The sequence below is a fragment of the Ostrea edulis genome, chromosome 4 (genome assembly GCF_947568905.1).
Source record: "Ostrea edulis chromosome 4, xbOstEdul1.1, whole genome shotgun sequence".
Lineage (NCBI taxonomy): Eukaryota > Metazoa > Mollusca > Bivalvia > Ostreida > Ostreidae > Ostrea > Ostrea edulis.
This window is the reverse complement of record NC_079167.1, coordinates 65,895,808-65,910,316: the sequence shown is the minus strand read 5'-3', so window position 1 is coordinate 65,910,316 and position 14,509 is coordinate 65,895,808. Positions and strand designations below refer to the sequence as shown.

At 35.3% G+C, this 14,509-nt stretch overlaps 1 long non-coding RNA gene across 2 annotated transcripts; it reads left to right on the top strand.

Annotated features, from left to right (window-relative positions):
* Nucleotides 1–6,811: 6,811 nt before the first annotated feature.
* LOC125677469 (uncharacterized) lies at nucleotides 6,812–11,855 on the top strand. 2 transcript variants are annotated; one of them, XR_008802569.1, is made up of 3 exons: nucleotides 6,812–7,746; nucleotides 9,129–9,195; nucleotides 11,477–11,855. It is a non-coding gene; the product is annotated as an uncharacterized LOC125677469 (long non-coding RNA). The 2 variants fall into 2 exon arrangements; XR_008802570.1 differs by lacking the exon at nucleotides 6,812–7,746 and having other exon boundaries at nucleotides 8,631–9,195.
* The last annotated feature ends 2,654 nt before the right edge of the window (nucleotides 11,856–14,509 follow it).

The window sequence follows — 14,509 nt, the reverse complement described above, 5'->3', positions numbered from 1 at the left end:
CCTCCGACATGTAAGGAGGATTATACATATTGGAGCACCATCAACATTAGAGAGTAAGTGGAGTAGGGAACTTATATATGAATAAGGAACATATGAGCACAATGCTATTCAGAGAAATTATCTTACTTTCAACACGCATCTTAAGAAATAGGGACAATTCTTAGTGGACTCCTCATGATATGAATAGTAAATGAACTGAATGTACACTTTGATACTTCCTAAAATTACACAAGTTCCTCATTACACACACATAGTTGTCCAAGTACTGCTGGAGTTTAATACATATGAACAGCAGGCCAACTTTGATCAAAAAAGGTTCACTTGAGTATAGGGCTCCATTTTCCATGTATCACATGGACTCTTTCCCAATACCCAAAGACGAAAACGCAGTCACGGACATCGTTCATATAAAAGACCAAGTATAAATGATGTCACGTTTGATTCACTTTTGCCTCACGTCAACAGACAATTGGGTCCACATCATATTCGTACAAACTTTACTCTATTCCACTGAGGGTTTTACATACGTTATTTGAAGAAGCTATGGCTAGTCTATACTTGGATTTTTCAACACCTGAATATAGACTGAACTCTATGATTATGGATGTTGCCTACCATAGGCTCTCTAAACCAGCACGGACCATGGATGATATTCCTTCCAAATCATGCCGTCAGTTCCTTAAGCTCAAATTTACAAACAAAGGAATAGATGCCGTCAACATAAGCAACATTCTTCGTCATAAAAGGGTTCAGTCGTGTATTCCAACTTATTTCAAGTTCAAGTCTACACCCTGTATTTCCTACAGCTATACTTCTACTATTGCATCCAAACTTTTTAATTATAAACAAACTTTGCAGTGCTTAGATATAGACCATCTTATACGTAATCCACCAACATGTTCTTGTTCTTCATCTTCTTTCAACTCTAGTCCAGCTGGACATGTCATTACGGGTGATGTTGATATAGTTGAAAATGAGGACCTCAAATCACTTATTCTTAAAGGTCCTAAATACAGAGAACCTCGGTCTTTTAATTGGCGACAGAACTTCATCTCTATTATGAGTTCTGTCGAAGATTATGCCAGACGATGGGCTAAATATGAAAAAGAAGAACTTGATACATTGTCAGAATGGGTTAAAAGTATAAGAGGGATGTTAAAATCCCGCATTAGACACATGAAAACAAAAGTACGTACCATCTATCCTTCTCTCTTTAGTAAACCAGAAGTGATAAAAGAATTAGATAGGTTACATGAGGAATATGTTTTGGTTCCAGCAGACAAAGCTAGTAACAACATTGTCTTTGTTTGTAAGGCTCATTATTACAACTGTATTTTAAACGAACTTGGCATTAATTCCACTTTTGGTAATCATACTTATACTCCAACTGCCCTTTCAAAAGACGAAATTCTTCAAAACCATGCTTCAGTTTTACACACATTTAATATTCCAGTCAATGGGTCGAATGAATATGAGTTACCGTACCTATACTGGATTCCTAAACTACATAAAAACCCTTACAAACAAAGATACATTGCTGGATCCAGTAAGTGCTCTACCAAGCCCCTATCTTTGCTCCTCGCGAAATTGATCACTGTTGTGACGTCTGCCTGCAAACTACCACTAGCAGCAGTGACTTACCTTTAGTTACAAGCTTAGCTCAACAACATCAGTGTAAGCATCTTTTACAGGAGTATATTGATGCCGATCCCTCTGGGGAGTTGAAGAACTGCTTACAAGATAAAATTGATTCAATCACAGATGTTATGGAGTGTTTCTCCAATGTTAAAGCTATCCAGCAATATTTAGATGTTGCATTTGAAGTAGCTTCCTCTGTTCAAATCATAATTCAACATTGTCTAACTACAACAAATAATGACAAAAAGAAAGCAAAGTAAAATATTGACAAAAACTATCTTCTAGTGGTTTTAGTGAAGTTGAAAATGTGTATAGTCTACAGACAAATGTAGGACAACAGGAGATTAGAAAAGCTAATAATATTTAACTTGTAGATAAGGTGAGCTACAGAGACAAAGGGAAACAAAGTCATTCCTATAAAACAGTATGATGATTTGATTCTCAAACTTGTACTCTTTCATCAGGTAATCTGCAAAGGGATTGAATTTTACAAGCAACATATGAGTAGAAGTAGCAGACACGGATCTGACCTACGCATCTGAAATTATAACTCCTATGAAACAAGTACATGTATCAAACAATGATGGCAGACATAATCTGACCCATCTAATGTTGATCCAGAAACTGTCTATAGGAGGATGTCAGACATATATTGATCCATATATAAGTAATAACAGTAATGGTATTTAATAACCAAGGAATTTTTGTTGTGAGAGAAAGACAGACAGAATTACACTATAACATTTCATACATCAAAAGTTAGCAGATATTTGTGACGATCAATCCAGGCTTCCATAGAAGGCATGTTGAGATTATCATCAAATGGTGCTTGAATCTTTTCAAACTGATCAAATGATCTACCACATTGAGATTCAAATGGTCTGACCTCTCATAAATCTTCTATTATGTCAAGTTCATCATCAACTGCTGACTTGACCTTATGTTTAGAATACCTTACAAGAACATTAGCCTCTTTATCAAAGTTGTCAACAATGATATCCATGCCACTCAGGGCTTGGGTTTTTTTGTGTGTAGATTCTTGCTTGGAATTGGGTGAAGAGTTCTTAAGAAGTTGCTTGATTCTCTTTACAACATGTTCCATTTGCAGATCTGCTGGAATGTTGGAATCTATTTTACCTTGTGTATTTACAAATAACCCATGGAGGACCTCATGTGCTCTACGTAAGCTTAGAGTAGACTGCTGATGTGCAAGAAACCGAAGGATTTCAAGAGCATACTTGCTGTGATTGTTGGTAGTCTTAAAATCAACCATCATGTATTTAAGGGTTACTAACAACCTATTTCTATCTGGTGTTTTACATACATCTAAAAACTGCATGAAAAGAAGTCCAAGCTCAAGAACCAAATGACCATAGTGTTTCACTCTGTCATGCTGTGCATCCTCTTGGATATACACAGATTTCTTCTGAACAGAACTAATAGTGATAGCTGTTCCACTAGGCAACTTAACATTTAAAGGGACAACAGTACATTCTTCTGTCTCTCGAACTTCTGGCTTGGAGGCATCTGAATGCTTTGCAAATACAAAATTATCTAGGAATTCATCCATTGTTTCCCGTACCCAAATTTTTCTTTCAGATTTTGGCATAACATGTTTCGTTGGATTGTCTAACTTTGTGTTCATGCCAAAGAAAGAGCAAAGAACCTCCACGACATAAGTTTTCACAAAAGACAGGAAGAAGTCCTTATCCTGATCATAATGGTTTTTCACATCCTCTTTAACATTGTCTCTGTGTCTCAACACTCGCTCACCTTCCAATGTGCCCTTATCACTACCAGATATTTTGTAGAGCTTTGAAAATACAAGTTTCAGAAAGTTCATAGCAGTATGCCACAATTCAAAGGTAATTGGAGAAAGATGATCAAATCTTTCATTGGCAGTGAAGCAGCCTGACTTTAGACCTTTGGCTCCAGAAAACTTTTCACGTGTCAGCTGATCACCACCAATATGAATTGGTCTTGCAGTATCAAGATCAATACCAGCTTGTCTGAAGATATCACTCAAAGTAATAATTTACTATATACAGATTTGTATATTGTGAGTCCGCGATTATCACGCAGGCAAATAACACTAAAGAAGTAGTTCGCAGTTAAAAGTTTGAAGCTATTGATATTAAGAGCATTAATATAAAAGTATGGATTTTATTTTAAACAAAATGATCAAAAGATCATTAAAAAGTAGGGAGACTCTGTTCAAATTATTGTGTAAAGTATTGAACTTGATGTTTACGTTCTTGTTTTGAAAGTTGTTTACGTTTGACGTTATGTTTTTTCGTCATTCTACAGTGACGACACAATATACGCGGCCTAAGAAATCGCTATCCCATAATGCCTAAGTGGAAGAGTTTGGTTTGTGAGCAAACGAACTCTGGTGGAAGTTTGATGGTTAGAATTTTAAAGTCACATGATCATAATATGTCGACATTGCATAGCTGCACGTATTGTTTGAGAGATAGAAGAGACTAATTGAAAATAGTAGGGACTAAAGCCGCGTCTGAAAGGAATCTTTGGGTAAAACTAAAATAAACCGTTGGAGTTTTATTCTATTTTTATTTTGACTGATAATCACCTGTGGATACCAATAGGGCAAGTACTGGCTCCAGTCCCTTCAATATCAAGTACTGGCTCCAGCCCCTTCAGTATCAAGTACTGACTCCAGCCCCTTCAGTATCAAGTACTGGCTCCAGCCCCTTCAATATCAAGTACTGACTCCAGCCCCTTCAGTATCAAGTACTGGCTCCAGTCCCTTCAATATCAAGTACTGGCTCCAGCCCCTTCAGTATCAAGTACTGGCTCCAGCCCCTTCAATATCAAGTACTGGCTCCAGCCCCTTCAGTATCAAGTACTGGCTCCAGTCCCTTCAGTATCAAGTACTGGCTCCAGCCCCTTCAATATCAAGTACTGGCTCCAGCCCCTTCAATATCAAGAAAGCAGCCCATTAGCCCCCTCCTCCTTAAGCTCAGTACTTGATCCTGCATTATAGAATTCAGAGGAGTGACAATCAGCAGGGAGCCTGTCCATCTCAATCTTATGTTTCATGAGTGAGGGTAGCAATTGAAAAATGATACTTTTTCCGTATCCTGTTGGTAGGACGCATATGACATCTTTGCCATTATAACGGGCTTGCAAAGCCTCACATTGTCGATCCTTCAGTTCAAACGATACATCCAGCTCCTTCTTGGCTGCTGTCAAATGTTTTTCAAACCGTTCACTCTCATTCATTTTCACGTGTACAAATGTAAACAAAGACATGTTTCAATAAGATAGATTAAAAGTTTTAATTTTGGAGTCTACACATTCTATATGAATATAAAAAGCAAAATTTTATTATAAATTCGCCAAAAATACAATGCATATTGCTATAAGTCGTTCTTTTCAAACGGACCTATAATCTATATCGCGTTATGTGCTCAGGCGGAACCAAATCACTGAAACCCATCAAATCGACGTGTATTTCTACTAATACGTCCGAGGTTTATACTCCGGAATAGGCCGAGTGATGTTCGATTGCTTACCTTAACGGACTCGGTTTCTCCATTTTGATATGCTGGAGGAATTCCTCGGCTCAAAACCTGACGGAACCATGATGCGTAATTGATACGTGTACCACTGAGGATATGGGGACAAAACGTGATCAACACATCTACATGTCTTACAGAAATTTTTATATATATATATATATATATATATATATATATATATATATATATATATCTTTTTATGAAGACAAACATATACATGTAGATATGACAAAAAAGTCTGAGACAGAATAGAAAGACGAAGAAAAGGACAATGGACTGTCATCTAAGAAAGGATGTAAATGTAGAAATTCAAAATAGAATTAATTTAAAAAAAAAGCTATTTTATTCTTAATAATTTTACAGATATAAGATCTGATGTCATACTGCCATTTTTATTTCAATTAATTATGTTTTATGTTTGCATTCCTCTTCTTAACCTTGTAAAGCGCCTAGTAGGCCTTATTTTGTTTTACATAAGGCGCTATATGAATTTCATCATTATTAATTTAAAATGATGATTTTCGTAAGGATTATTATTTTCAATGTCATTGTAACTTATATGGCAGATAACTGCGGTGATCAACTGTATACCACTTTATAAGAAAATGTATGCCATGTCAGCATAAGTAGAATAAACTCTTTTACGTCACTAAAACGAAAGACTGAAAACAAATCAAGAGAGGAAATGAAGGCAAAAAGCAAGAAAGAGGAAAACCTTAGCAAGTCTCTTTCTCCTCCCCCCCCCCCTCTCTCTCTCTCAGCATATCTGTAATTTTAATCTCCAAGTTCGGTTTTAAACACATACTAGTTATTTGAGTAAAATCTAAATATTTATTTTGTATTTGTAGACGAGTTTGTACATGAATGATAGACAATTCATTGTTCGTCTAGGGTCTACATTTACAGACAAGCTACTGACAAACAAGTTGATGGTACAGGGGTTTCAACCGTCTCGATTGAAGTCAGCATTTCGCAAGTTCTATGGTCGTTATAACGCTCTAGTTCGTCAACACAACCTAACATGGAGTCAAATGTTGTCTGACGTGTTTCATACCGACTGTTAGGCCGTCCTTGGCACACTGATTTTGACTACGGATAACTCCATTTACCTGATCAGGATATAGGGCTCAGGGCGGGTGTGACCGATCGACAGGGGATGCTTACTCCTCCTAGGCACATGACCCCACCCCTGAAGTGTCCAGGGGTTCGTGTTTGCCCAACTATCTATTTCGTATTGCTTATAGAAGTTATGAGATTGATCACTGTTCGTTATCTTCGCCTTCCACGATTTCGAACAAGAAAAGGGCGTACCACAAGGAAGTATTTTATCGGTTACATTATTTAGACTAAAAACAAATAGTCTAGCTGATGTTCTTAAAAACGACTTCCATGGAATTTATATGTTGACGACTTTGTTCTCTGTTATAAATATAAAAACATGACCTCCACTGAGCTAAAAATACAGTTATGTCTAAACAAATTCCAAATTTGGGCTGATGTCAGTGATTTTAAATTTTCCAAAACTAAAACTGCAAGCATGTTCTAAATGGAAACACCACGATGATCCTCAATTGCAATTGGAGGGTACTCCAATTAATGTTGTAGAAGAGTTTAAGTTCTTAAGACTGATTCTATGTAACTATCAAAATTCAGTGGCCACGGTATGTCACAGATTTTTATGAAACTTTGTGTGTAACAATATTATGATAGATATAAAACAAAAAGGACATGCAAAGGTTTGACTTAGCAACGGTTGCCATGGAAACCGATCCTCTAACAACAGCTGGACAAGATATGCACATGTATGTTATATTTTGAATAATCAAAAATTAAACGCTATTGTTTATAAAAACAACAATTGTAAAAATTATTTTGAGCTAGGTTCTAGCTTTTAGAATTTTTTTTGTATTTATTTAATCCTTGGAAACAATAGAAATAATTATTTTTATGATGTATAAGGGTTTGATATATGTAATTTTTAGAGAGGGATAAAATATATTTGCCCAGTCATTTGGTGTAAACTCACATGCTAGTAAAATGTATTGAATCTTACTTTAAAAAAGTACAGAAACACATTTGTGGAGAAACCAAAGGTAAACACATAAACCAGTAGTTTCCTCTGGTGCACAAACCAAAATACACCAGAAAGAGTTATTGCCCTTTGTAACACTCTCTTGTATTGGAGATATGAACAGCCTTCATTTGTTTTCAGTATGGCAGGAGGTGGAAATTGAGTTTTTATTCAATTTGTTCTTCAGAAGTTTATCAATATCAGATGCTCTTTGTTCACTTAATTCACTACCACGATCTTTATCTTCAATTGTGCTAAAGGATTCCCGTTTATTTCATGGAACACAAATCCGTTTGATCTTTGCCATAGTCACCGGACTCTAGCATCCAATCGTCTACGTATTCGTAGAAAAAGTAAATGTTGTGGAATTTAACGCTTTATTGCATCACATCCGACTAAAAAAATGACCAGGGAAACAGAAGGCTGACAGACATATCCATAGAAAATATGAAAAAGCCCTGCCATGCCTGTTGCCGTGTTGGATCTTGTATTGACGTAAGTATTCTATTTGATTTAGAATCCAAATTCTAAAGTAAAGGCTGAATAAAATGTATCAGAAAATTTGGCTTTTAGTAAACATATGAGAACCCCAATTTATTTTATACTGCCAGCCAGGCTAGTCAGCTATAGTGGTATACATGTAGACTGAACATTGTAAGTAGTCCTGTCATTTACTGCATGGGTGTACAATATATGTAATAGTGTGGATTGTATAGGTATATAAACAACTCAACACCAATGGTAGGGTTCTATCAGACTTTGTATTCTTTTCTAATTAACTCTATGTGTGACACAGAGCCAAATTTCTGGTCAGGTCCAAAATATTCTATATGCTGGTAATAAATAGTCAAATTGTACTAGGAAAATCTTCTGGAAAACACTTCTATATTCTTAGAAGACAATTCAAAATGTGAACAATAGTAAAGAGAGGGAACTTAGACAACCAATGAAATTGGAGAGTTCTATATTCTATAAATATTTACATGGTGCTATTACTGACCATTATGATCTCATAATCTATAAATAACTTTAGAGATATTTGCATATACTATTAAGTTGTACATAAAATAAATTAAAAGTAAAGACAACTTTTGTCATGTACTAATCTTCATAATCTAAATAATGAAATAATATATTTACTTTAGAAAAATATCACCCTGTCACATATATAGAATACTAGTTAAGTATGTCCCCAACCTAACATTCACTCAGGGAGTTTCCTATCACATTTACACAGAGTTCAGGATCTGTAAAAATTGGGGAATACTTATAAAATCATGTTTCATGTTGAAATTTTCAAAAGGACTAGGCTTAATTTATGTAATACTAAGTGATGACCTCTCCCCCTCTTCCCCCCCCTCTCTCTCTCTCTCTCTCTCTCTCTCTCTCTCTCTCTCTCTCTCTCTCTCTCTCTCTGACTGTCAAGTTTACAATAAAAACAAACATGTGAATGCCTGTGTGCATTCTAGATAAAGATTGTTAAAATCATATATATTGGTGAGCCAGGCTACTTTCAAGTTTGTTTACCTGTGGTAACCCCCACTAATATGTGATGGTTCTAATCTACAGAAGAAATCACACAAATACTATTATGATTTAAAGTTTTCTCATATCTGTAATTATGAACTTTAGGACACTTGATTTGGAAAAATTAAATTATGAAAAATTGATGATTTTGAATTGGGTCCTGTAACTGGGCCCTCAAATTTTAATACATGTAGGTCCTGTCAACTGAAGTAAATCAAAAAATATTAAATGTAAATTGTAAATATTCAAATACTTTTGAATTCTTACTTTTTCATCCAATAATCACATATTTTGGCCAAAGTACATGACCACTATTTTATGTAATTAATGTGTGCTTTTCTGTGTTTCAGCTGTATGAGCATCATACTGTGCAAATCACCTAAAGATGGAGTTGACCAAGTTGCTGACTTTGAGGAGGTAAATATTCAGCATTAATACATACACATTGAATACATAATTTGAAATTCAAATTTGAATCCCAGTATTATAAATCCTAAAACAAATTAATAGATGTGGGGAATGTGGTACATTGGGTTTAGTTTCTTGGTTATAGAGCCTGCATGGAAACTGAATTCTCTAGAATAATCACAGGAGACCATCCATTTTTTATGCGACATGATGACTTGAAACGTTTTCATCACAACTTCCTAAAAAAATTTTATTACTTCACTTAATTAGCATACTCAAAAAGACTAGTTGTTTTGTTGTCAATGACGTACATATATATGTACACATGTGTATGAGCTCAGTATCATTTGTAAAAATGATTAATTCTAATTAGGTCAATGTTGAGAATCACTCAAGTGACCTACATGTTGCTATTTGTGTGCGTCAGTCATCATAAGACGTTAATTGAACATTAATATTTTTTCTTGATAACCACCCTTCCAATTCTTTTCAAATTTCTTTTAAGTATCTTTGGGACAAGGGGAATTAACATAGATTGTAAATCTAAGGACTCTGGATTGACGGTACTTTTAAAAATGCTCTATACCAAAATTGAGAATTTTGTTTTAGAACCAGGGTTTGATTTCTTCAATTTTATGGAGAAAACTTTTTCAGATATACACTTCGTTAAATTGTAGAGTTGGGGAAGGGGGGGGGGTATAAGTGTATTTGACATTTATTTGTGTCCAAATTATGCAATTAATACTGATGATTTCAGTAGTAGTCTGTTTTTAAAACAACAGACACCTAGAATTAAGAGCACAATGAAAGCATACATGTGATAAGGAGAGGGGGGGGGGGGGGGTGACTTCATAATAATGCCTGAAAATTCTTAACAATTAAATTTTAACAAAAATTTTACACTAGAGATGCCAATTCAAGATAATTAACATGCTTTGTTTATTGGCATCTGGTGTACATTTAGCAACAAGTAGTGTTGTTCATTGTGAAACGATAAATTGATAATGTACATGTATGCGTTGGTTGTACATGTGTATTAGGCATATCTTATTGCATGTTTCGTTGTGTTTGGTTGTTGAAAATATTGATAGAAATTGATAAGAAGAATTGCTGATATACTAAGGACATCATGATTCTGATCTAAAGAAATTGAGGACTAGTTAATATTTACATACTTTGTTACATCATGACCATACATTGCTTGCAAGAAAAACACACATGGGCCACATACATGTAATCAGTGACTAAGACATTTTGTTCAGTTATACTGTTTTCAAGCCATTACACTTAATTCTTAGAAAAATTCCTTAACTGGCAATTGATTGCAATCAGAAATTGCAAATTTTCTATTTATTCCTTACTTGACACCATCGAATGACAGTAATGTGATGCACGCTCCCTGTAATCAGGGGGAAATAACTCGTATAGCATTGTGAAAAATGTAGCTCATTGATTATATTCATATACGTTTGAAATATTTTATGGTTATACAAGATTTTTTACAATAACTATTGAAAAAGACTCGAACACAATTTATGTTCATGTTATGCATAAATCTTATTAAATCATTGACTCCTCAAAATATTATGACATCACAGGAGGGTGGAACTACCTTAAATAAAGCTGAATGCTTATGAAGGAAAAACAGAAAGGGGTACCAAAATTGCGAATTTCGAAAACACAGGGTTGTGAATGTGGGTCCAAAAGAGTCATATAGTGTATAACATGGATTTTGTAGCCCTTAGAGCTATAGTGATACTTTGAATTTTTTTAAATTTGATTAATACTCAGGTAACCAATAAGGTTTGTGGACATCTTGTTAATTTATGAGTATTAACATTATTAATAGCTCTTCAATACAGCATAAACACATGTATACAAACTGTATCAAAACATAACATCCTTTAGGCCAATTCAACTTAATTAGTAAGATTATCATCCTGGGTCACCAAAAGGTATGGGGCAGACTGTGGGAAGATTTTATTTTTTAATTTTTATTTTCTGAGAAATATATTGATGACAAACGAGTTTTTGTCAACAGAAGTGCATAATTTAATGCCAGATATATAAATCTATGTTATTTCACAGATGATTTTTGAGGGGCGGGTCACGGGGCGGGCATGATAATCTATCAACTAAGTAATTAATTAAGTGGTAAAATTACTATTCTAGCATCAGGAATGATCTTGTACATGTAAATTTAGTTTAATCAAATTGAATTAGGTGTGTACTGTATGAAAATGTGAAAAATAAGATGAACTTTTCAATATTTGTTCAACACATTTTTTAGAACTTGAAGAGCAGAAGATGCATTCCATGACTCTTATGTGATATAGAAGACAAAGAAGAGCTCTTGAGAATGGAAAAAAAACTGCGAGTTTTACAGTCAATGAACACACCTCACGACACAAGTCCATCCTGATTCAGTAAACTGTTCTTCTAAGGAAACACCATGACTTAGTTAAGATCAAGTTTTGGTGTCAGAAGACTAATGTAACTAAAACATTGCAAAATTAACCTGCAAGTGTCTTATGTGAGCCTACTGAATAAGGATTCATTACTGAACAGTTGAAGGAAAATCACTATTATAATGATTTTTAAAGAAAGATGATTGTGTTGTTTGGATAACATTGTGATCCATGTTTGTTGAATAAACAACTTTGCAAAAATGAGTTGTTCTGTGTTAATATTATAAATTTACTAATTACTGGTATGTCAACATAGATTACAGTAACACTGAACAAACTTCAATAAATTTTAAAGTTTCATGCAGTTTCTGCAGTAGAAAATGACACCTATTGACTTTCTGGTCCAAAGGTCACCAGGTGCAATACAATACTCTGTACAATTGATGTCTGACCAGTTTCTTCAGAACCCTTTGATTGATAGTGATATTTCATACAGGGGTTGGTCACTGGTAGTATATGACCCCCATTGATTTTCAGGTCAAAAGATTAAAAATGGCAGGGGCCTCCGTGGCCGAGTGGTTGGAGCATAGCGTTCAAAATGACACGGCCTCAGTCGGCGCGGGTTCGAATCCCGCTCGCGCTGGTATTAAGTGAGAAAGTTTCCCAATTTACTTTCGGAAGGTTGGTGGTCTCTTCCCAGGTACATTGTATCTGGGTTCTCACTTTCACCAATAAACACTGGGCACCATCAGAAAACTGAAAAATTGTTGAGTGTGGCGGAAAATATCAATAAATCAATCAATTAAAAATGACTAGGTGCAATGTAGCTAGTACTCTATGCAATGGTGTCCCCCAATATCTTGGGCCTGTTGTTCAATTATGATATTTCATATGTTGGTTGGTTATGAATAGTAAATGACCCTAATGATTTCCAGGTCAAAGGTCAACAAATACAAGGCAGTACAATGAACAATTTATTAGTATGAATTTTTGGCAAAATGCCCAAATCTACAGTTTTCGCACTACAATAGATCTATTGCACTACGTTTCACCATTAATCTTTTTATATATATTAAGAGTCTTTGATATGGACATCCTTTGATGACAGTTGATTATGCTGTATGTATTTTCCAAATTATCTAAAATCATCAACGAAATCCAACAAAAAATCCTGTTTTGGCAAAATGCCCAAATCTACAGTTTTCTGCTACAATAGATCTATTGCACTACGTTTCACCATTAATCTTTTTATATACATTAAGAGTCTTTGATATGGACATCCTTTGATGACAGTTGATTATGCTGTATGTATTTTCCAAATTATCTAAATTCATCAACGAAATCCAACAAAAAATCCCGTTTTGGCAAAATACCCAAATCTACAGTTTTCGTGCTACAATAGATCTATTGCACTACGTTTCACCATTAATCTTTTTATATATATTAAGAGTCTTTGATATGGACATCCTTAGATGACAGTTGATTATACTGTATGTATTTTCCAAATTATCTAAATTCATCAATGAAATCCAACAAAAAATCCCGTTTTGGCAAAATGCCCAAATCTACAGTTTTCATGCTACTACAGATCAATTGCACTACGTTTCACCATTAATCTTTTTATATATATTAAGAGTCTTTGATATGGACATCCTTTGATGACAGTTGATTTTGCTGTATGTATTTTCCAAATTATCTAAATTCATCAATGAAATCCAACAAAAAATCACTTTTTGGCAAAGTGCCAAATTATAATACATTGGTACAGCGGTCAGTAACACACTCTTTACCATAGGTGGATATAGGTATCATAAATAAGGAGGGAATTTTATGGGGAATCGAGATTTATGGAGAAAATTAGTTGTCTTTTTCAATTTTTTATATACCACAAGGACAAAACATGGGCAAAACGGGCTGAATTTTGCAGTTCAATTAGCCCTCATAGACTGCTGTCGGTTTCCATGGCAACGGATGGTAGAAATTCGGTGGTGGGGTTGAAATTATGTAAGATGGTGCAAGTAAAGTTAATACTGTGAAAATCAAAGAAATCTGTGACATTGAGTGGCCAGACCCTATCTGATTTCTTTGATTTTTACATAGAATTGATCTTAAGTGTCATTTTTTATAATAAAAATTCTTTGATTTAGCAATGCTCAAAGAGAAATGTACAAAAGCTATTGATATAATTAAAGTTGTTGCAAACACAAAATGAGGAGCAGATACATCTGTATCGCTTTCTAATCCGGTGTAAACTAGACTACGGCTGTACAGTATATGGTACTGCAAGAACATCCTATATCAAAGCCCTCGATTTTATCCCGTGGATATCCGGGTTAGAATAGGTCCTCAGTACCCCCTTGCTTGTCGTAAGAGGCAACTCGGTGGGATGGTCCTTCGGATGAGACCGCAAAAACCGAGGTCCCGTGTCACAGCAGGTGTGGCACGATAAAGATCCCTCCCTGCTCAATGGTCATAAGCCCCGAGCATAGGCCTAAATTTTGCAGCCTTTTACCAGCAGTGGTGACGTCTCAATATGCCTGAAATATCCTCGAGAGGAACGTTAAACAATGTTCAATCAATCGTCTTTGCTTCAGCCTCAGGTATCTCCCTATTTTTTGTTGATGCTGATGCAATCATACGAGTTGGAAAAAGTAACGTAGAAGAAGGAAAAAATTGACACACGTTGCTATCTACAAAGGCTATGTAAGCCTGCGATTGGTATGAATTTAGAAAACCTTTCTAAAAATGTTGGAGGGCCGAGTGGTTAGAGCATCGCGCTCAAAATCACACGGCCTCTCACCTCTGGTCGGCGTGGGTTCGAAATACGCTCGCGTCGGTAAGCGAGAAAGTTGCCCAGTTTACTTCCGGAAGGTCGGTGGTCTCTTCCCAGGTACATTGTATCGGGGTTCTCTCTT